The following is a 22,056-nucleotide window of genomic DNA, read 5'->3' as shown; positions in this document are numbered from 1 at the left end:
TTTTGAGAAATGTCTATTTAGATCTTCTGCCAATTTTTTTATTTTATATATATATATATATATATATATATATATATATATATATATATATATTGAGCTGCATGAGCTATTATATATTTTGGAGATTAATCCCCTGTCAATCACTTCATTTGCAAATATTTTCTTCCATTCTGTGGGTTGTCTTTTCATAAAAGGAGAAATCAACATTGGCAAGAATAGTGGGGGACTTTAGTACTCCACTTCCATCAATGGACAGATCATACAGACAGAACAATCAATAAGGAAACAGAGACCTTAAATGACATATTAGACCATATGGACATAACTGATATTTATATGACACTCTATATGAATGCAGCAGAATACACATTCTCCTCAAGTGCACATTGGAACATTCTCCAGGATAGCTAACATGCTGAGCCACAAAGCAACCTCCAGGCAAGTGGGGTGTCATTGTCTTCTCTGTCAGTAAATTTAAGAACACTTAAATCATATCAAGGATCTTATCCAACCATGACATTATGGATTACAAATCAACTACAAGGGAAAAACTGTAAAAAAAAAAAAAAAAAAACCAGATATGAAAGCTAAATAATATCTTACTAAGCAACCAATGCATCACTGAAGAAATCAAAGAGGAAACCAAAAAATACCTAGAGACAAATGAAAACCCAATGATCCTAAACCTATGGGATGCAACAAAAGCAGTGCTAAGAGAGGAAACAAGAAAAATCTCAAATAAACAACCTAACCTTATACCTCAAGCAACTAGAGAAAGAAGTACAAACAAAATTCAAAGACAGGAGAAGGGAAAAAGTGATAAATCAGAGCAGAAATGAATTAAATAGAGATAAAGAAAACAATAGAAAAGATCAATGAAACTAAAAGCTGGTTCATCAAAAATATAAGCAAAATTGATAAGCCTTTAACCAGACTTATCAAGAAAAAAAGGAAGAGGGCTCAAATCAACAGTTAGAAATGAAAAAAGAGAAATTACAATGGACACTAAATAAATACAAAGAAATATGAGAGACTACTACAAGCAAATATATGCCAATAAAGTGGACAGCTTGGAAGAAATGGACAAGTGTTTAGAAAAGTAAAACCTTCCAAGACTGAAGATTGAACCAAGAAGAAATAGAAAATATGAACAGACTAATCATAAGTACTGAAATTGAAACTATGAGTAAAAACCTCCCAAAAAACAAAAGTCTAGGACCTGATGGCTCCACAAACAAGGATACCACAAAAAAAGAAAATCACAAGACAATCTCACTGATGAACATAGAAACAAAAATCCTCAACAAAATACTAGCAAATCAAATCCAACAACACATTAAAAAGATTACACATCATGATCAAGTGGGATTTATCTCAGGGAGGCAAGCACTCCAGTATATGCAAATCAATCAATGTAATATATTATATTAACAAACTGAAGAATAAAATCCATACGATCATCTCAGTAGATGCAGCAAAAGCTTTCAACAAAATTCAACACCCTTTTATAATAAAAACTCTGCAGAAAGTGGGCATAGAGGGAACTTACCTAAACAAAATAAAGGCCATATGCCACAAACCCACAGCTAACATAGTCAATGGTGAAAAGTTGCAATTATTTCCTCTAAGATCAGGAACAAAAAAAGGATGTCCATTCTTGCCACTTTTATTCAACATAGTTTTTAAAGTCCTAGCCACAGCAATCAGAGAAGAAAAAGAAATAAAGGAATCCAAGTTGGAAAAGAAGTAAAATTTTCACTGTTTGCAAATGACATGATACTATATATAGAAATGGTACTGGATGCTTGGGGCTGGTGCACTGGGACGACCCAGAGGGAGGGTAGGGGAGGGAGGAGGGAGGAGGGTTCAGGATGGGGAGCGCGGGTATACCTGTGGCGGATTCATTTCGATATTTGGCAAAACTAATACAATATTGTAAAGTTTAAAAATAAAATAAAATTTTAAAAAAAAAAGAAAAAAAAATAAAAGAAATTGTTAAAGCTGTTGCCAGAAAACTACTAAAGCTCATCAATGAATTCAGTAAGCTTTCAAGAAACAAAATCAGTACCCATAAATCTCTTGCATTTCTATACACAAACCAGCTTCACCTTTATTATTAGCATATTAAAATGGCATTTTTACGAAATGCTATACTCATGGCTAATCTAAAAGAAAAATATACAGATCCACTCTCTTCTATAAGACAAGCAGACAATAGCTTTAAACTTAAGTCAAATTTTTTCAAGGTAATAAATCCTTAGTACATTGTGTTTGGTACACTGTTGATGCTCAATAAATATTACATCCAGTGTTTTAGAACACATTTAGTAAAACACCAAGTGAGTCTTTGCCTAAGATGAATGAGGAAAAGGTGACAGAAGAAGCATAAGAGATTTGCTTCCATATGAACAAGCCCTGCTGGTAGCCTGCCCTGGTCTCCTGTAGTCTCAACATCCCAGCCCGACAGAAAGTCAAGATGGCGCATGTAGGCAAGACACACTCCTGCTATCATCTTTTGCTTTAAGAGCCTTTATGAACTGACACATTGGCACACAAACAGATCCAATCTTTCCCAGCCAGAATTCCACGTGTCAGCAGGTCAAGACATCAGACTAGCTTTTGTTGGTGTATCAAAAATAAACCAGGCTTGGGAGGTTCCCAAACTCTCAGCTCCAGGTGGCACTGCATCAATGTATCTCTAGACCTTAGAAGCTGGGATTTTCCTTGAGTTAAAAGTTAAACACAGCAGAAGACAAGCTAAAAATAAAACATCCATGGTTCTCCATCAGCCACACACTGCAGGTGTTGGTTTGGAAGAAATGATTTCTTCCCCAGAGCAAAAATTTTAAATACTAAACCAATCATTTGGGAGGCATTGGGGCTTAACTCCTGAGTAAGACTTACAGAAAACAATTGTCTTTCCCCAAATAAATAGCAACACTTGCTCACCCTGCCAAATAGCCACTCCACCAAACATCCTACTACTTCCTCCCTGTAGTCATCCCTTGAGAAAGTACCCTTTTTCCCCAGGAAGGAAAACCAAACTCTCAACACAAATTCAAGTCAAAAAAAGTAAACACTTAGGCCCTCAACACCATTTCCTCCACAGACTTGTCAAAAGACAAAATGCCAAAAGTTTGGAAATCTTTCTGGAATTCCATTTTGAGATAAATTTTTCCTTTTAAGCAATCTCCTTACTAACACAGACAAGGTAAACAACTGACAGGCTGCTTTGATAGTTCTCTTCTGTTATCTGAAGTTGAGGAGTCCATGCACAAGAGGAAGGGAAAGTAGAATCCAAAACACCAAACATAAGACAAAACTAACAAGTATTTTCTGCTCAGCCAACTAGTACCCAATCAGGATATGTACAGAAAGCTATCCTCATCCCTCAGATGGGTGTGACACTGAACCCAAACACTCCTGTTTTGTTGCACACACATGTTCACACCCTGCATCAACTGCTTTGTTTTCCAAGAGGTCACAGAAGTTTTCATCTACTATAGAGAAGTAAGGCTTCCCCAAAGGTTCAGCATTAAATAATCTGCCCATAATGCAGGAGATGCAGCAGGAGCTGCAAGTTCGATCCCTGAGTCAGGAAGATACCCTGGAGAAGGAAATGGCAACCCACTCCAATAGTCTTGCCTAGAGAATCCCATGGACAGTGAAGCCCGGAAGGCTACCATCCATGGGGTTGCAAGAGTCAGGCACAACTTAGCAACTAAACAGCAACAATAGAGAAGTAAGCAAATAACACTTAGTTAAATGAGTAAGATGATCAGATCAGAGCAAGATGCTCAGTTCTCAAAAGCACAAAGGCTCACTATTACCCTTCCAGCATGCTTCATCGTTCATTGCAAGGGGCATGAAGAGCTTAAAAGAGCCCCTCATACAATAGATGATAAAACACACTTTTTATAGAGTTTACTGAGGTGGAATGGGAGGCTTTCACAGAGAACCAAGAATGTCAAACTGGACACATGCACGGTTCCAGCCCAGGTATGGTGAAAGACAGCCCAGTGCTGCAGCCTGCAAACCTGGGGCTCTCCACCAGAAGCCCAGCACTAACACCTGCCTTCCCAAACTGTCCTGAAACTTACGATTGTCTCTGGGAGTCACTGTTGCCTGTTACTCAGCTCTTTGATTGAGGCTAACATTGTGTAATTATAAAAGTGTAATTATAAAAGTGTAATTATAAAAGTAAGAGCAATATCACCCACCAAAGAGCATACCAACAGATGCAACAAATTCAGCAAAAAAAAAAAAAAAAAAAAAGTGCAAATAAAGGTACATCATTACTGCTTAAGTGTCAGGATTTTTATACTAAAATATATCATTTAATAACCCAGTTGAAAAAAACAGTCTCATTAAAGAGTAATGCCATTTCATGGCCCATAGCTTCAACTCCTCTGTCTTTTCTTGATCCTGAACTCAACTAGTAAGAAATACAACAGCTGAGAAAATATTCACTATCAAACCTGAAACTAACCAAATTAAAATTTTCTGGATAAGTAGGAACAAGGACAAATATTACCCCATAAATCCTTCACTTTTGACACCAATCTATGACCCAATGAAAATTTTTTCCACAAACCAAGTGAAAATAGTTTTATTCCTTCACAAGTATTCTTCACAACTGTAAAACCATACAAGATTTTTTTAAAGAGCCCAACTTAATTCCATAATGCTCATCATTCAAAGTTCTCTGAGAATCTCAGTGTCTCCGAGGCAAACATTTCTTGATGGAGTCCTTCGTATTCAGCCTCCTAAAAGCATCATCTGTTTGACCCCATGTCTTGGTTCAGGGGAACTTCTTACACGTTTGATGCCAGAACTTCCTCAGTGGGTACAATGCCTCCTCCATGTTTCCCCATGAAACATTTCTTGCCGAATTCCATGATCTTTGATTTATGAGGGAAAAAAAAGAAAACACAGTATACAGAAATAAGAAATCAGGCAAAGAAAGACTGCTTGAGTCAAACATAGGCAGAAAAGAGTGAGTTTGTGGGAAAATGAATAGGCAGTTAATCTTTAGAAATGGGCAGGTGACAAGAGTAGAGTTTAGAAATATCCAGAACTAAGGATGAAAAGCAGTGACTCTGGGGAAACCATAACCATCAGGATCCTAGATATACCTTCACTCCTCTTTCACACAATGGTCTTCATCCTGACTGCACCTTAGCATCACCTAGGGGAGCAACGCAGTTAAGAGCATGAGGCCCGCCTCCAGAATCTGGTTTAGGTTCAACTGGTTAGGGATGGATCCTAAAGTTCCCTCTCCATGGACAATTCTGGGTACAGGAACTAATCCCATATAAGTATCTGCTATCCTCCTCTCCCACAATATCATGGCATTTGAGCCTGGAAAATCTACAGACCTACTTATAAGTACCGCAAAGGCTGACTGGATTGATAGGTGGGTTGATTGGTTGATTAATTAATTGGCTGTGCTTCGTCTTCATTACTGCAAATGAGCTTTCTCTAGTTGCAGCAATCAGGGGCTACTCTGTAGTTACAGTGCCCAGGCTTCTCATTGTGCTGGCTTCTCTTGTTGCCTAGTATGGGCTCTATGCACGTGGGTTTCCTTAGTTATGGCTCCCAAGCTCTAGAGCACAGGCTCAGTAGTTGTGGTGCAATGAGGCTTAGTTGCCTTGTAGCATGTGGAATCTTTCCAGACCAGGGATAGAAACAGCATCCCCTGCATTGGCAGGCAGATTCCTAACTACTGGAGCACCAGGGATGTCTACCACAAAGGGTTTTAATCAGAATTCAATGTGACATATCATACTTCCAAGAAAAATCCTTATTACCCCAAGTCCTGAGATTCTAATGATGAAATTAAGACCTTTCTGTACATTAGGAAAAATTGAGTGTTCAGAAAGCACTACATTCACAAAATTAAAAGATAAATCCAAATGGGTTTGTTAAGTTGCCTCTAACAGAAGGAATTAGAGTGGAACAAGGATATCAACCTTTTAAAAAAAAGTAGCTTCTTCTGTTGATTTAACTTTGGAAGCATGAAAACATTATACAGAATTACAATTATAAAACAACTAATTTTTTCAAAAGCAATTCCTAAAATCTCAGAGTAAAATGAAACAAAATTAACTAAATATATACTTGTCCACTTGGTTGACAGAGCCATATTAAGAAGAACTATTCCTGATGAAAGTGAAAGAGGGGGGTGAAAAAGTTGGCTTAAAGCTCAATATTTAGAAAACTAAGATCATGGCATCTGGTCCCATCACTTCATGGGAAATAGATGGGGAAACAGTGGAAACAGTGGCTGACTTTATTTTTGGGGGCTCCAAAATCACTGCAGATGGTGACTGCAGCCATGAAATTAAAAGACGCTTACTCCTTGGAAGGAAAGTTATGACCAACCTAGATAGCATATTCAAAAGCAGAGACATTACTTTGCCAACAAAGGTCCATCTAGTCGAGCTATGGTTTTTCCAGTGGTCATGTATGGATGTGAGAGTTGGACTGTGAAGAAAGCTGAGCACCGAAGAATTGATACTTTTGAACTGTGGTGTTGGAGAAGACTCTTGAGAGTCCCTTGACTGCAAGGAAATCCAACCAGTCCATTCTGAAGGATATCAGTCCTGGGTGTTCATTGGAAGGACTGATGCTAAAGCTGAAACTCCAGTACTTTGGCCACTTCATGCGAAGAGTTGACTCATTGGAAAAGACTCTGATGTTGGGAGGGATTGGGGGCAGGAGGAAAAGGGGATGACAGAGGATGAGATGGCTCATGGCATCACCAACTTGATGGACATGAGTGTGAGTAGACCCTGGGAGTTGGTGATGGACAGGGAGGCCTGGCGTGCTGCAATTCATGGGGTCGCAAAGAGTCGGACATGACTGAGCAACTGAACTGAACTGAAAACAAAATAATTTGAAAATGTATCCTCTGTGTGATATATCTACTTAAAGAAACTATGAACTGCAAAAAATTCTAAAACTGTTTTGAGAAGTCACGTTATGGGTGATAGTGTTCATATCATAAGGTAAAACACTTGAATATAATTATATTGTTATCATTGCAAACTAGGATTAGATATGGGACAACAGAGAATAGATGACAGGAAAAAAAGAGATATATTATGGATTTAAGAGAAATGAGATGAAGAAAAAACACTAATGTCCTGAATCTGATTTGAATTGGAAATACTCATGTAGACTCATGAGATGTTTACCTTAAAAAAAAAAAAAAAATGTATTCTACAGCTTCCCTGGTGGTCTAGTGGTTAGGAATTCAACTGCCAAATGCAGGGGACTCTGATTTTATTTCTGACCCAGGAAGATTCCACATGCCAGAGTGTAACTAAGCCCATGTGCCACAACTACTGAAGCCTGAGTGCCCTAGAGCCTGTACTCTGCAAAAAGAGAACCACCACAGTGAGAAGCCCACACACCACAAGTAGCGAGTAGCCCCCATTCTCAGCAACCAGAGAAAAGCCCACACAGCAACAAAGACCCAGCATAACCAAAAATAAAAATAAACCAAATTTTAAAAAAACTATTAAATGTATTCTCTCTTTGTCCAATCAAAAAGCTGAGAAACAATAACCAACTAAGCATCAAGGAGCAACTCTAATGCTCAGACTATAAACTTTAGATACCATTTCCCACCAAAAGGAGCCAGAGTTGCTTGAAGAAATGCTGATACCAGGGCTGGGGGAAAAGCTGCACAAGATAAACTAGAAATATCTTGTCACATCAGAAAGCAGAAAAGGCTAGCTAAGCCTACTAGAATATGTACAAAAACTTAGGACCCAACCTGGATAGATTCCCATTGGCCAAAGATGGCCAAAGGTTGGCATAAGCATAACAACTGTAATCATCGTAACAACTGAAGCACATCAGAAATGCTTAAATTTCTCTGGGGCTTCACAAAATGCCGGCAGCCGGCATATTGCATATTGAGTGCATATTGCATATTGAGTGCAGCACTTTCCACAGCATCATCTTTCAGGATCTGGAATAGCTCAACTGGAATTCTATCACTGCCGGGAGCCAGCGTGAGGAGCTCCACCCATGACAAAGGTCATGAGGAAGGAGGCTTGGCATACGCAAAGGCAGGATCGAGCCTCAGGAGTCCCCCCTGGAAATTCTCGAGCATTTACACCCAAAACCAGAGTCTGCCTACTTTCTGCTTTGTGCCTTCACCTACACCTCTGACTTTACGGGGGGCTGTCCTCCACTACCTCTCTCTGAAAAAAGAGTTAGCTTACAGTTCCAGTTAATAATTCCTGGGTGTGACAGTGTTTAACCTACAAACTCCTTTGGAAATCCTCTAGCCTGCCTGAATAGGTTTTTCCGGCCACATGTGATTGTTCAGAGCCTCCCAACTGTGAGAGGCAGAAGATGTTCTAAACTGTCTAAACACAGATTCTTTTGAGTAGTTAAAAGATTGATTAGAAATTGTACTGGTGAAGGGATTTTCACTTGTTGGACCAATGTTTGCTGCTAAGTTTCCATATCCCTTACCTGCTGTGTCCCTGGCAGTGTATTGATTAATATAATTGGTGTAAGTAGTAGCTTTAATGTTTGTAACCTGGGACCCTTGAGTTAATTCTTTTTCTTGTTATAGCCCACCACACCTTTGCTCTGTAGGAATGCAACTTTATCTAATGCTTTTGGAGGGTGGCTCCTGACCAATCACCTTTAGAGAAAAATAAGTTTTCTGAAGAAAGGGTCTTAAAATGTTAACAGGCCTCCGGGCCAGAAGATGATGCAAATCACCTAAGCTTTTGCATATGATAAGTTTGCAGGAAGAAAGCCTGGCTTGCTGCATGACTCTACCCCTTCCCCCATTATCCTCTATGCATAACTTAAGGTATAAAAACTACTTTGGAAAATAAAATGCAGGCCTTGTTCACCCAAACTTGGTCTCCCCATGTTGCGCTCTCTCCCAAATTCTGGCTGAGTCTCCATCTGGAGCATGCAACCCGCCATGCTTGCTAACTATGCTTGGGCTTCTAAGATCTGACCGGGGAGGCCTCAGTGTCTCCTCTCCTTCGGGAGAACGGAAGGATTCCTGCGGCCTACGTAAGTGGTGCAAACTTCTTGTCTTGAAGTTTTATTGGTCTCCCGCGTAAACCAAACTACTCAGCCTCTTTTCTCCACTGAATTTCCTCACTGAGCTATCCTTATTTCAGCCTCTTTTCTCCACTGAATTTCCTCACTGAGCTATCCTTATTCTATTACTCTTTATATCCTTAATTAACGTTTAATTAAGCAGTTGTTTCCTGATCCTCGCCTACGTCTCTCCTTCGAATACCCTGGATCAGCCGGGGCTGGACCCTGGCAACAAAACAACAAAATAAATAACAACAACCACAAAATTCATTAACTCCAAAGGAGAAGCAACTCACTATTTTGAAAATTAGTTTTTAAAAAGTAAAAACAGGCAGTTCAAGATGGCAGAGTAGAAGGACATGCACTCATCTCCCCCTGCAAGAGCACCAAAAATGCAACTAACTGCTGAACAACTATTGAGAGGAGGATGCTGGAACATACCAAAAAAAAAAAAAAGATACCCCACATCCAAAGACAAAGAAGACACAGCAAGACAGTAGGAGGGGCACAATCACAATGAAATCAAATCTCATACCCATTGGGTGGGTGACCCACAAGCTAGAGAACAATAAAAGCAAAGAAGTTCTCCCACTGTTGTGAAGGTTCTGAATCCCATGTCAGGCTTCCAAGCCTGGAGATCTGACAAAGGAACTGGGACTCTCCAGGGAATCTGACCTTGAAGGCCAGTGGAATTTCAGACTTCCATAAGACTGGGGGAAACAAGACTTCAGTCATAGACGGCACAAACAAAATCTCATGCACACCAAGGCCCAAATGGAAGGAACAGGGATCCCACAAGATACTGAACCAGGACTACCTGCTAGCATTGGAAGGTCTCCTGTGAAGGCATGGGTTATCAGGGGCTCACCACAGGGTCAGGGGCACTGGAAGCAGCAGTCCAGGAAGGTCCCCCTTGATGTAATCCCTCTAGGAGGTCACCATTAACCCTACCATAGACCCCACACCTCAGAGCTGGGTCACCTCAGGCCAAACAACTACCAGGGAGGGAGTGCAACCCCATCTTCATCAGATAATTGGATTGAAACTTTACTGAGCAAGGCCTTGCCCACCAGAGCAGGACCCAGTTTTTCCCACCACCAGTCCTTCCCATCAGGAGGCTTACACAAGTCTCTTTGCCTCCTCCATCAAAGGGAAGACAGAAGAGACAAGAAGAACTATAGTCCTACAGCAGCTAAAACAAGAGCCATATTACAAAATATCAATCAAGATGAAAAAGGAGAAAATTATGTCCCAGATGAAGGGACAAGATAAAACCCCAGAAAAACAACTAAATGAAGTGGAGCTAGGCAACCTTCCAGAAAAAGAATTCAGAATAATGATAGTGAAGATGATCCAGGATCTTGGGAAAATAATGGAGAAGATGCAATAAATGCTTATCAAAGACTTAGAAGAACTAAACAAACAGAGATGAATAACACACTAGAAGGAATTAATAGCAGAATAACTGAGACAGAAGAACGAATAAATGACCTGGAGGACAGAAAGAATGAAAAGAACTGAAGACAAAGAGACCTCTGGGACAACATTAAGCATGTGAACATTTGCATTATAGGGGACCCAGAAGGAGAAAAGAGAAAGAAAGCACATGAGAAAATATTTGAAGAGATAATAGCTGAAAATGTCCTTAACGTGGGAAAGGAAATAGTCAACCAAGTTGAGGAAGCATAGAGAGTCCAATTAGTATAAACCCAAGGAGGAGCACACCAAGAAACATAGTAATCAAACTGACAAAAATTAAAGACAAAGATAAAATGTTAAATATTAAAAGCACCAAGAAAAAAACAACAAATACAAGGAAACTCCCGTCAGGCAATCGCTGATTTCTCAACAGAAACTCTACAAGCCAGAAGGAAATGGCACGATATATTTAAAGTGCTCAAAGGGATGAACTTACAACCAAGAATACTCTACCCAGCCAGACTCTCCTTCAGATTTGATGGAGAAATCAAAAGCTTTTCAGATAAGCAAAAGTTAAGAGAATTCAGCACCACCAAACCACCTTTACAACAAATGCTAAAGGAACTTCTCTAGCCAGGAAACACAAGAGAAGGAAAAGACCTACAGAAAATAAACAAAAAATTAAGAAAACAATAATAGGATCAAATGCACCAACCAAAAGACACAGACTGGCTAAGTGGAGGAAAATATATGCATATGTGCACTTCCAATTACGACATCACTCCCTGACCCCTCAAATTTTATGTAATTATTTTATATTGCAAATACTTTGGCCACCTCATGTGAAGAGTTGACTCATTGGAAAAGACCCTCATGCTGGGAGGGATTGGGGGCAGGAGGAGAAGTGGAGGACAGAGGATGAGATGGCTGGATGGCATCACCAACTTGATGAACATGAGTTTGAGTAAACTCCGGGAGTTGGTGATGGACAGGGAGGCCTGGCATGCTGCAACTCATGGGGTCGCAAAGAGTCTGACACTACTGAGCGACTAAACTGAACTGAACTGAGTAGACTTCCCTGGTGGTTCAGACAGTAAAGAATCTGCCTGTGGGAGACCCGAGTTTGATCCCTGGATTGGGAAGATCCCCTGGAGAAGGGAATGACAACCCACGCCAGTATTCTTGCTTGGAGAATCCCAGAGACAGAGGAGTCTGGTGGGCTACAGTCCACAGGGTCACAAAGAGTCAGACATGACTGAGCAACTGACATTTTCACGTCTTTCTTTCATTTTATATTGTTAGGTTAATTATGGTTTGCAATTGTAATTATCCTTTCTTTTTTTATCTGGCTACTGATTGTGAAAACTGATAAACATGTTTTGCTATTGTGATTATGTAACTAGTACTCACTTAATGCCATTTTGTCATGATTGGTCAACAGAAAAATAATACTCTATATCATGAACACTGCAATTTAATAGAATAACTTGTTACCACTTTTTAAAATTCAGATGCATATCAGAATTATCTTGGAATTTTTTGAAAAATACAAATGTATAGGTATTGCTTTTTTTTTCCTCCAGAGCTTTAGATATATCTCTAGTGAGCAGCCATGTTTAAAAATAACTGGACTATATGATCTTTTACTTTTATCTAATTTGTTTCACTTTTTCTATTTCATATTCAGTGCTCCAATTTTACTTAGTTTGTATTTTCCAATTTCTCCATCTCTTCTTTTGTTTTTGATGTTCTTCCTCAAGCCTTTATCAAGTGCAGTAGGAAAGCTTTTGTATACATAAATAATATGTATAATATATATATATTTTAGAAAACATGAACTTTTGCTTAGCTAAAAATTTTATGACATTTTGATTCTACTTGTTTGACTTAGTATGGATAGAATGCTAGATTTCTAATTATAAAAAAAATAAATACTTGAAAAGCAACAAAGGTTTACTGTATAGCATAGGAGCTATAATCTATATCTTATATAGCCTATAATAGAAAATAATTTCAAAAATAATATATGCATATATGTATAATTGAAATATTCCCTTGTGGCCCAGATGGTAAAGAATCTGCCTGCAATGTGGGAGACCTGGGTTCGATCCCTACATTGGGAAGATCCTCTGGAGAAGGGAATGGTAACCCACTCCAGTATTCTTGCCTAGAGAATTCCATGGACAGAGGAGCCTGGTAGGTTATAGTCCATGGGGTCACAATGAGTTGGACAGGACTGAGTGACTAACACTACTATATATAATTGAATCACTTTGCTGTGCATCTGAAAGATTGTAAGTCAACTACAGTACAACAAAGCACATATATTAAGAAAAAAATGTAAAAAAGAGACTTCACTGGTGGTTCAGTGGTTAAGACTCCACACTTTCAATGCAGAGAACATGGGTCTGATCTCTGGTAGGGAACAAAGATTCCACATGTCACTTGGCTTGACAAAAATAATAAAGAAGGGGAAAAAATGTTTTAAGTTAAAAAAAAATAAGAATTTTCCCTGCCATTCCTATACATACTATAGCTCAGAGTAACCAAAGAGTTAACAATGGCAAAGTGGCTCTTTATTTTAGCTAATAAATGAAAAAGGTAAAAATTAGAATTAGAACATCAACATTTTGTAATTCCTAATGAGTTAATGAAACTTGAGTAATGATCATGAATAGTTCCTAACATCTCACACACATAAAAAGAGAAGACTTTGTCTACTTTATAAGGGAGGTGCACAACCCTACAAGCCTACCTCCTATATAAAGGAGGGGCAGGGAAATCCTGAATGAGTCAGATCAGCTTCTAACCACTAACTTAAGGTGCCAGAAAGTGAAAGTGTTAGTCGCTCAATCATGTTCAACTCTGTGACCCCATGGACTGTAGGCTGTCAGAGGAACATGTAAAGTGACACAGGGAGAGAAGCAATCAGCCAAATCCAGACTGTGTGAATCTCTCCAGGACAAACAGCTTGGTTTCTTCCATTTAAATAATAATAATAAGTAAAATAAATAGCTGAGAGGAGACAGACAAGAGGTGGAGGGGAATAGAAATTAATCCATGCAACCTCTGTCAACCAAATGTGCCTTTTTTTATTTTGCTTCAGACTACAAGGCAAGGGGAAATAGGATAATTGTGTGCAATGGCTCGATATTGATGATATTAAAGTTAATATTTAGGCATAATAATGGGGATAGAATTATATAAAGGGACAACTCTACATCTTTTAAAGATACAGACTAAAATATTTACAGAATAAAAATGATGTGATATCTAGGTACTGCTTCAAAATAATTTGGGGAAGTGAGAGTAGAGGTTCAGATGATTCAAGACTGCTCATGAGTTGGGAACTACTGAAGCTGACTTAGGATGACATAGAGGCTTATTTTCCCTCTACCCTCTGAGTTCTTAGCTAACACTCCCTGTAATAAAAGACAGAATAACAAGAGAAAAAGAAACAGAAGTTTATTAATATGCAGACCTCCTATATACCTGGGAGATACTCAGGTATCTCCTGGCTCAATTCACTACCTTAAATACCATCTTGAGCTCAAGACAAACAGAAAAGTGAGGTAGTACTTATGAGAGATTAATAGGAAAAGCAACACCATGGGACTGGGTGTGTCATGCAGATTTAAGACTTCTGGAAGACTTTTCCACTGACAGGATTCTTATGTGATTTAGAGCCATCTTTCTGGTACAAAGAAGGAGACACCCTTACAAATGGAGATTTCCTTTATCAGTGTAAATGTCCCTCATAGAAGGTTAGCTTATACTCTGTCTTCAGAGCTTCTCCTGTGTCTATTCTAAAAAAAAAAAAAAATAGCTCAAAACAATCCAAAGATGCATAGATGTATGTTCTGGGGTGACATATTCTGTTACCCTGTAATCCTATACTGGTTTTGTATTTTTGAAATATTCTTGAAAACCTATGTGGCACAACTGAAACTAATACAATGTTGTAAGCCAATTATACTTCAATTTTTTTTAATTTTTAATGCTATGTACATGCTTTTAAGAACAAGATGAAAGTGGATTGAAGATAACCTTCATTTATTGAAGGAAGAAACAGAACAGGCTCCATCTTGAAAGCAGGACTCCATCTTGGGCTGGACTGTGGACTTTGAGCTATATGCCCAGTATCTATGGAAACAATATACCAATGGAAAACGAGACCCCCCAGTGAAGGAGCCTCAGGACTTGTACCTAGACTCTCCAGTCACCTAAAGTGAAGTCGGCCAGTCATGTCCAGCTCTTTGCTACCCCATGGTCTGTAGCCTACCAGGCTCCTCTGTCCATGGGATTTTCCAGGCAATAGTACTGGAGTGGATTGCCATTTCCTTCTCCAGGGGATCTTCCCAAACCAGGGATTGAACTCAGGTCTCCCACATTGTAGAAGGACACTTTACAGTCTGAGCCACCAGGGAAGTCCAGTCGCCTAAAAGAATGTGCTAATTATCTCTGTAACAGAACAAAGTCGTAAATCCCATTATGCTTATCAGGGTATGACCACAGGCCTATTGATAAATGTCCACTGTTTAAATATCTAGGCTTATGACACATGAATCATGGGATAACTTTGATCGTATCTCTCTTTCACCTTGTCCAGACTAGTTTCAAGGAATTTAGGGAGGTGGGTTTGAGCACGTAAACTTAGAGTATAAAAGGTTTTCACAAAAACTGGTCAGGGTCCTTGGCTAAGAGGAGACTCTGCCTTGGGCCCACTCGTGTAATAAACTGCACTCCACTATCTGCATTGTCCTGAGTGCGTTTGTTTCCCAGAATGCGTGGCTACATTATGACTCAAGGTCATCACTGTTGATATTACTAACACCAAATGGATAATATATACACTCAAGAACCAGCAGGATACACACAGCAGGTCCCTGTCCATGCTCAGTGCTCCTTCCTCCTGTCCCTTACTGTGTTGTCCTCAATGGTTGCTCTTACCCCACTGTACCTTTTCCACCACCAGCCCCACTCCCTAGTCCCAGTTGGTTGGAGGTGAGGAACATTTAGAACAAAACGTTGGGAAAGGTAAGACCCAGTATGGCTCTTGGGGAATCAGCTCTCAGTCAAGGCAGAAACCTTACTGTGGGACTCAGAGGTTTCTGTCTACTTCTTGCCTATCAGCTGAGCTCCAAAGTGAAGGTTTACACAAATATGTATTTCCTACAGCCTCCACCTGGACCAGAGACCGTCAGCAAAAGTGACCTCAGACAGAGACCAAGTAACTGGGTAACCAGGCAATGCTAGGCCATTTCTAAGGGTCATGAGAATAGGACATAACTCCTGGCCACTCATCGCCTCTTAGAGAAAGGGACTGAGTGAACCCACTCTGGTTCTCTGAGATCATCCCACTTACACAGCAGCAGGTGGAGACCTCACCTCTCAGAGAGAAGCACTGATAACCTGGGAGGTGGTCTCTGTGTCTCTGGCCCAGGCAGAGGCTTCAGCTCCTCCTCTCCACCCTGAGGGCACTAGGCAGGCAGAAACCTGTCCTCCCAACCTGCTATCCCTGTGGAGGTGCACACAGGGGCCAGGCATGCTGGGAGCTCTCTGGCTATTCTGTCCTAATTAGGAGTGACCTACAAGCGCACCAAATTCAACATTAGTCTGGTACTTGTTTCTCTAAGCATTAAAGGGATTCCTAATATTCACAGGACAGAGGTTTTCATAGTTTGAATCCTAACCCTAAAAGCTTCACCCTGAACTGGCATCACCTGCCTCTTCTTGCTGGTGCTGCCAGTACTTATGGTCGGTAATAGCACACTGCTTGGGAATCATGGATAATCTGCAAGGCATTCTGTGTACCAGAGGAATTAAGAGAGCTGGAGGTCACAAAGAAAATCTGTTTACATTTTAAAACATCCTGCGTTCAGTTTAGATCTTCCATTATCTAAAATACAAAGAGCAGGGACTTCCCTGGTAGTCCAGTGGTTAAGACTCCACAATTCCAATGCAGGAGGCAAGGGTTTGATCCTTGATCAGGGAACTATGATCCCGTATGCCATGTAGCATGGCCAAAAAATAAAAATAAATAAATAAATAAATAAAACAAAGTATATACTATGCTTTTCTAAAAAAAATAAATAAATAAAATACAAAGACAGGAAAGCAGCATAGACAGAAGATCACAAAATGGGAAGTTAATTTCATGAAACCAATTATTTAGCTTACATTCCATCTAACTCAGCAGGTTTAATCACTGAAAACCCAAACACCACCTGCAAATCATTTCTGAAAGGTAGCAGACTCTTTCTAGCTTTTTTATAAGAAATAACTTCTTTCTAACTTTTCCAAACAGCAGAGGGTCAACTGATAAATCTAGGAAAACAGAAGTATTTGTGTCGGATTTCAGGCTTCTTTTAGCTGCCAGGGGAAATACTCAACATTTACTTCTCATTAAGCTTTACTGTCCCAAAACTTCTTGAACTTCACCGCATCAGAATGAAGAGTTCTTCCATTATTATCCCAATCTGTCCAGCTGGTCCTACCCAACCATCACCTAAGACCTCAGGCCTGGGGCACACACTGTGTGCAGGAAAGTGTTTTCAGATAACAGGGAAGGAGAACTGCTCCACATCCCAGTAACTGACCTAGGGTTCTCATTTTCACTGAGCAAATGTGCCTCCAGATTCACAGAGATACCAGCTCTTTGCTAGCTTCCAGGTACTCTAAGTAACAACATTGATGATCTGGGCAGAGATCAATTCCTTGAGGTCCCAATGTTGTCATGTCCAAGAACCATTACCTTCCTACTCAAGGAGTCAATCTGTTATGGTGTCTTAAGAGTGTGGATGGTTATTTAGAACTTAGCTCACCAGGTCAGTTACAACCACTTCCACTTGGGGATGGTAATGAGGGCAAGTGGCTTCCTGAAGGGCTCCTGGCCCACCTGAACAAAGCATGACACTGCTGCTAATAGTGTCAACACCTAGTCACTTCAGGAACCTGGGGTTCAACCACCTTGGTTCCACCCTCATTTATGATCCCCAATCTGACTCTCTGTTCCAGGGAGTTCCTAGTATCCTATTTCTTATACTTAGGCCAAGGTCAGGATGCATGAGTCTCAGACCATGAAAACAAAGCTCTTAAGATGAGCCTTCTTCACCCCGGATGAGCTCTCAGTCATTGAGATGGTCAGGCTCAGAAGTCAGAGAGGGAACCTCAGTCTGTCCTTCATGCTTCATGTGACCACAGGCACATGATATAACTGCTGCTGCTGCTGCTAAGTCACTTCAGTCATGTCCGACTCTGTGCGACCCCATAGACGGCAACCCACCAGGCTCCCCTGTCCTTGGGATTCTCCAGGCAAGGACACTGGAGTGGGTTGCCATTTGCTTCTCCAATGCATGAAAGTGAAAAATGAAAGTGAAGTTGTTCAGTCATGTCCGACTCCTAGTGATCCCATGGACTGCAGCCCACCAGGCTCCTCCATCCATGGGATTTTCCAGGCAAGAGTACTGGAGTGGGTTGCCATTGCCTTCTCCCACGATACAACTACTCGGTACTAAATGTCCTCTCTTCTTAAATGGGGGTAATACAATACCTATGAGTTAGTTGAATTAACAAAAGGAATAAAACTTTTACCACATATAAAGTACTCACAACTACTGAGTATGAGCCCCTTTACTGCTACTAGTACTTCTAGTACTACTACAAAGGATGAGCCCCCACATCTGCAAGGCCCTTGACTTCCCAATTCTCTGCCATGACCACCCAACAACCAACCTCCTGAAAGAGGAGCCAGGGCTCCACCAGTTGCATCTTATGCAACCTCAGGCCTGGCCTTCCTGGAAGTATTTCTGGAGATAAACAATTTTGGAATCAAAACTCCCCACTGCCCTTCCCAAGGCACTGCAGTTATCTAGGTGGTCCCTGCCCTCTCAGAGGTAGCACTCTGCCCCACATACCTGTCCTATCCTCTGGCACAATGACCAACCCACCTGTGTCATCAAGGAGAGCTCTGTCTCCCAGAACTATCCAGTCACCTGTGAGCTGACAGATTCTCTGGTTTCTCCAGTTGTATGGGGCAGACTTCACCTACCCAGCTGCCTACAGCTTGCAGTGCCCTTCAGTAAAACAGAGTCTTTTTCTTTCCTTTTTCAACCATGCCAGGCAGCATGTGGGATCTTAGTTCCCCAACCAGGGATGGAACCTGCATTGGAAGCATGGCATCTTAACCACCAGACCACCAGGGAAGTCCAACAGAGCCTCTTAAACAAGCAACCACACCGCCCACCCATAAACCACCTGACCCAACCCCTTCACCCCAACACAGTGGACTGATGACAACCCACCACATTCTCCATGTAAAACACCTCTTTCTCAGCAACTGCATCTTCCATCCCTCCTGCTCTCAGACACTCACAGGCCACCCATGTCCCTAAGGCAGCACTAAGGGACCACAGAGAGCATGAGCCACCCAGGGGGGTCTGCAGCAGAATTCCAGCAGGCTCAGCCAGAACAGGGGGCTGACGGCACTGTGTCCCCAGGTGGAACTGTCTCACTGGGGAATCTTGACCCAAGCCCTTCAGGGTCATGGAGGTTACTGACCTCACAGCTTCTGCCTTTGGTTTTCCCTGTACATCCCTTCCTTCACCCTCTGCTAATGCCAGGCTCCCAGACTCCACCTTCAACCAGCAATCCACCCCCACAGCCAGGGACAGGAACCAGCATGGGTGGCTCACGAATTCTCCACAATTCACAGTGAAACTGGAGCTCCTCCCAATCAGGGCCTTTGGCTTGGGATACCCAGCCCACTGGGAAGGGGGCAGCCAGGGGAATGCATGTACTCTTGGGAGCTCTGGGCAACTTCAGCTGAGATGCAGGGATCCAGAGTCTGTTCCCCTTGAAGAGGAGGAGGTGACAATTATCACTTTAGGAAAACATTTATCCGATGTGATCTGATCCATATGACCCAACCATCTCACTACTGGGCTTATACACAAAGAAAACTATAATTCAATGTACAGTAAAAAATCACCACAATATTGTAAAGTAATTATCCTCTAATTAAAATAAATTACTTTATTTTTTAAAAGACACATGAATCTCAATATTCACTGGAGCACTATTTAAAATGGCCAGGACATGGAAGTAACCTAAATATCAATCAACAGAGAAATGGATAAAGAAGATGTAGTACATCTATACAGTGTAACATTTCTCAGCCATAAAAAGGAACAAAAATGGATCATTTGTAGAGATGTGGATGGACCTAGAGAGTGGCATACAAAGTGAAATAAGTCAGAAAGAGAAAACAAATATTGTATATTAATGCATATATGTAGAATCTGAAAAAAAACAATATAAATGATCTTAATTACAAAGCAGAAATAGAGAAGAAATTTATGGATACCAAGGAGGAAGGGGAGATGGAATGAACTGGGAAAGTGTGATTGACATATCTTCACTACTATGTATAAAATAGATAGCTAATGAGAACCTACTGTATAGCGCAGGGAACTCTACTCAATGCTCTGTGGTGACCTAAATGGGAAAGAAATCAAAAAAGAGGCAATGTATGTGTTCATGTAGCTGATTCACTCTGCTGTACAGCAGAAACTAATTCAACATTGTAAAGCAACTATATTCCAAAAAAAGTTAAAAACAATTATTTGCTGAGTACCTGTGCTATTGTAACTGGGAAGAGTTAATTTTGATTCTTCCATGATAGATCTGTGTCTTAGGCCCCTTTTGTTGTTACAGTCACACATAATGGCCTGCCTCAGAGAATCCTGCCCCTTTGTCTGGCTGTTAAACGAAATTGCCTTTGTTCAGAACCCTGTCCACCAGTAGATGGCAGGAAGGAAGAAATTAACACATCCCCCTGCCTGAGGCTTGCCATTCTAGGAGATACTTGCAAGATTAAATGGCCTTTTAACTTTGTTTCCTCACCTCACCTCACCTCATCTCTGATCCATAAAAGAATCTGGTATCCAGAACCCCAGAAGGATGGTTACTTTGAGACATTATTCTGCCACCTTCTTGGTCAGCCAGCTCTGCATTCCTCGGATTCATTGGCAGCTAGCAGTGTGAGCTTGGACTTGGTGACATTACTGGGGCTCTGGTCCAAATTTACTTTCTCAAAACCATGAGGTACATATTCCTTGAGGTTCTAGGATCTTTTTTGGTCAAAGATCATTATATCATTTACTAATCACCAACAATATCACCATCCCCAAGAAAAAGAAATTCAAAAAAGCAAAATGACTGTCTGAAAAGGCCTTACAAATAGCTGTGAAAAGAAGAGAAGCAAAAAGCAAAGGAGAAAAGGAAAGACATACCCATTTGAGTGCAGAATTTCAAAGAACAGCAAGGAGAGATAAGAAAGCTTTCCTCAGGGATCAATGCAAAGAAATAGAGGAAAACAATAGAATGGGAAAGACTAGAGATCTCTTCAAGAAAATTAGAGATACCAAGGGAATATTTCATGCAAAGGGGGGCTCAACAAAGGACAGAAGTGGTATGGACCTAACAGAAGCAGAAGATATTAAGAATAGGTGGCAAGAATACACAGAAGAACCATACAAAAAAGATCTTCATGACCCAGATAATCATGATGGTGTGATCACTCACCTAGAGCCAGACATCCTGGAATATGAAGTCAAGTGGGCCTTAGGAAGCATCACTACGAACAAAGCTAGTGGAAGTGATGGAATTCCAGTTGAGATATTTCAAATCCTAAAAGATGATGCTGTGAAAGTGCTGCATTCAATATGCTAGCAAATTTGGAAAACTCAGCAGTGGCCATAGGACTGGAAAAGGTCAGTTTTCATTCCAATCCCAAAGAAAGACAATGTCAAAGAATGTTCAAACCACCACACAATTGCACTCATCTCACACGCTAGTAAAGTAATGCTCAAAATTCACCGAGCCAGGCTTCAGCAATATGTGAACTGTGAACTGCCAGATGTTCTAGTTGGTTTTAGAAAAGGCAGAGGAACCAGAGATCAAATTGCCAACATCCACTGGATCATCAAAAAAGCAAGAGAGTTCCAACAATATCTATTTCTGCTATGCCAAAGCCTTTGACTGTGTGGATCACAATAAACTGTGGAAAACTCTGAAAGAGATGGGAATACCAGACCACCTGACCTGCCTCTTGAGAAACCTGTATGCAGATCAGAAAGCAAAAATTAGAACTGGACATGGAACAACAGACTGGTTTCAGATAGGAAAGGTATACATCAAGGCTGTATATTGTTACCATGCTTATTTAACTTATATGCAGATTACATCGTGAGAAATGCTGGGCTGGAAGAAGCACAAGCTGGAATCAAATTTGCCGGGAAAAGTATCAGTAACCTCAGATATGCAGATGACACCACCCTTATGGCAGAAAGTGAAGAAGAACTAAAGAGTCTCCTGATGAAAGTAAAAGAGGAGAGTGAAAAGGTTGGCTTAAAGCTCAACATTCAGAAAACTAAGATCATGGCATCTGGTCCCATCACTTCATGGCAAATAGATGGGGAAACAGTGGAAACAGTGCCAGACTTTATTTTGGGGGGCTCCAAAACCACTGCAGATGGTGACTGCAGCCATGAA

At 40.7% G+C, this 22,056-nt stretch overlaps 1 protein-coding gene across 1 annotated transcript in view; it reads right to left on the bottom strand.

Annotated features, from left to right (window-relative positions):
* LOC101902112 (ATP-binding cassette subfamily C member 4-like) overlaps positions 1-22,056 on the bottom strand; it is a 101,076-nt gene that overhangs the window by 20,185 nt on the left and 58,835 nt on the right. The gene's annotated exons all lie outside the window — the stretch shown is intronic.

Source organism: Bos taurus, unplaced genomic scaffold (assembly GCF_002263795.3).
Source record: "Bos taurus isolate L1 Dominette 01449 registration number 42190680 breed Hereford unplaced genomic scaffold, ARS-UCD2.0 Leftover_ScbfJmS_1223, whole genome shotgun sequence".
NCBI classification, from domain to species: Eukaryota; Metazoa; Chordata; class Mammalia; order Artiodactyla; family Bovidae; genus Bos; species Bos taurus.
The sequence above is the reverse complement of the archived record's forward strand: the minus strand, read 5'-3'. Positions and strand labels throughout refer to the sequence as shown.